This window comes from Alexandromys fortis, unplaced genomic scaffold (genome assembly GCF_014885135.2).
Source record: "Alexandromys fortis isolate MF-2015 unplaced genomic scaffold, M_Fortis_MF-2015_v1.1 scaffold_8_9099976_23576923, whole genome shotgun sequence".
Lineage (NCBI taxonomy): Eukaryota > Metazoa > Chordata > Mammalia > Rodentia > Cricetidae > Alexandromys > Alexandromys fortis.
Window position 1 is genome coordinate 725,631 of NW_026067899.1, and position 2,815 is coordinate 728,445.

Consider the following 2,815-nt stretch of genomic DNA (forward strand, 5'->3'; position numbering starts at 1 on the left):
AGCCACGGCTACAGTAGAGCTCAGGACAGCACTGTGGGGTTGGTGTTACGATTTTTCGTCACTTTGGGAGACAAGCCGTGCCTGCTTCCCCATCCGCTGAGGCAGGCTGATCTTCAGCTTCTGGCCTGAGCTTGCTCTCTTCTGTCTTCCTCTCAGAGAGGCAGCTTCACTTTTGCCTCTCTTCCCCACTTCACTCCCCCCCCCCCCCCGTCTCTTTCTCGCTCTGTCCTCTTCTTTCTCTTCCTCTTTTCTCCTCTCCCTTTCTCCCCTCTTTCCTTCCTTCCCATTCTATAATTCAACTAATAAATATCCAATTCTACTCTGTACGATGTGTCTATCCATGTCCCTATCTCCTGCCCGTCTGCCTGGGACTGGCTGCTCCCAGGGCCCGCTGCCTGCTGCCACATGGCCCGCTACCACCATTTGGGGACCTACAACATTTCTGCTGCCTATTGTCGCCGGCAATCTTGCAGAATTTTTAAAAAATAACAGTTGGTTGTCCATCTAGAGATGAAGAGGTCAAGGTCAGGCTGTTAGGATTTTGTGGAAAGCACTTTGCCTGCTGAGCCATTTTATAGGTTCTGGAAAAATTGTTTTTTCTTTTTTAATACTATTTTTTTTTATGTGTGTGGGAGTTTTGTCTGCATGTATTTCTGTATCACGTGTACCTGGTGCTCAAGGAGGCCAGAAGAGGGTGTTGGATTCCCTGGGACTGGAGTTAATGGTTGTTGGCCAAGGTGTGGGTGCTGCTCATCAAACCTGGGTCCTCTGGAAAAGCAGCCAGTGTTCTTAAATGCTGAACCTCCTCTAGCCACCTAGTCCATTCGACTTGCTTCATCCGTGACTAGATAGGGTGGGGTGTGTGTGTGTGTGTGTTTTGGCAGCATCTTAGGTTGTTACCTAACCTTTATTATGATCATTTAAAACTCAGCAGGAAAAACATAGAGGTTTTATATAAGAAGAAAATAGTAGCAGCTATTCCTTGTATTACATGTTTAATTTTGCTTGGGAAGAGCTTTTATAAGCCCTACCACCACCACCAAACCAAGCAACCCTCTTTGAAACAAAAATATTGTAAAAATTAACAAATGGTATTGTGGGGAAAATAAGTGCAATAGGCATTTCTTTCAGATTCTTATTATAGATTAGATCCTAGAACTGTCTTCAAGTTTCTTAAGTCTTTGTTTCATTGTATTTAATATTTGGATTAGAATTTTGAAATTTTGGTTTTAAAGATTGGCATTCTATAAACCACAGTTGAATTTTATGAGGTTAGTAAATATTTTCAGTGTAAACAGACCAGTGAGCTATAAATAAGTCGTCTTGTGTGACAGCAGGAGGCCAGCTGACATCCTGGAGACAGAATTTGATGTCAGTGGTTCACCGTCTCTCGCCTTGTTCTTACTTATATGTAAAATCATTTACATATGTATTTGTTGCATTTGTAAAGTGCTTTGGAAAAACCCATGAGTCCTCAGGAAAAAAATAAACTTCATCCAGGTCCAGAGTTTTCAGGCACTGACAAGCTGAGGACCAAACCTGGGAAAAGGAGACTCAGACACTAGAGAGAGGTTGAACATCACACACCAAGGCTGGCCTTAGGCTGCAGAACCGCCTACCTGCGGAGTAGTCGAGTGGGTAAAAAGACTGGTCATTTGAGAGTGTGGGAAGAGGGGAGACAGGAACAGAAAAGTTTCAGTGGTTAGGAGCTGATTGGTGAGCTTTGCTATTGGGGAAACACTTGTACTGAACAAATAGAAAAAAATAAGGTGAAATTATTCTATCACCCATAAATCAATTTCCTTTTAACATTCATGAGGTTTTTTATATTTTATTTTATTTGGTTTTTCAAGACAGGATTTCTCTGTAGCTTTGGATCCTGTCCTAGAACTAGCTCTCTTGTAGACCAGGCTGGACTCGAACTCACAGAGATCTGCCCGCCTCTGCCTCCCGAGTGCTGGGATTAAAGGTGTGTGCCACCACCACCCGGCTCATTCATAAGTTTTTTAAAAGACATTTTTGAGTTTATAAAACAAACCACAGTAGATGTATTTTAAAAGTATTTCAGGCTGATTGTGACATGCCTTTAACCCCAGCCCCCAAGAGCCAGAGGCAGGCAGATCTGAGTTCAAGGACAAGGGCTAGACAATGAGACCCTGTTTTAAAACAAAATTTTCATATTTTGTGGCATTTAAATTATCAAACTTAGAACCTTGAATGTACTATACAAGTATTTTACCACTGAGCTACATCTTTAGCCCTTAAAAATACTAAAGCGAGGTGACTTGCTTTCAAATAAAATGTTAACTGCCTATTTGATGTAACACCCCCTCCCCCTCTGTCTTTCTGTGTGTGTGTGTGTGTTAATGTGCTAGGGGAAAGATATGTTAAGAGCACTGGCTGTTCTTGCAGAGGACTGATACCCAGATTTCACATAGCTGCTCACAACAATGTGTAATTGGCAGGATCAAGGGGATTGGCACCCTGTTTTGTAGGCAGAGACTGCTCGTTTGTTCCTGGCTGCCCAGACCTGAGTCATCACACAGAAACTATATTAATTACCATACTGTTTGGCTAATGACTCTAGCGTATTCCTAGCTAGCTCTTACATCTTAAATTAACCCATTTCTGTCAGTCTATATCACCACCAGGCTGTGGCCTACTGGCAAGGTTCCTTAGGCAGCTACATGGCATCTCTTTGACTCTGCCTACTCTATACATCTGTTTCAGCCTGGCTATATTTTGCCTTGCCATAGGCCAAAGCAGCTTTATTCATTAACCACTAAGCAGCACATACACGGAAGGACCTCCCACA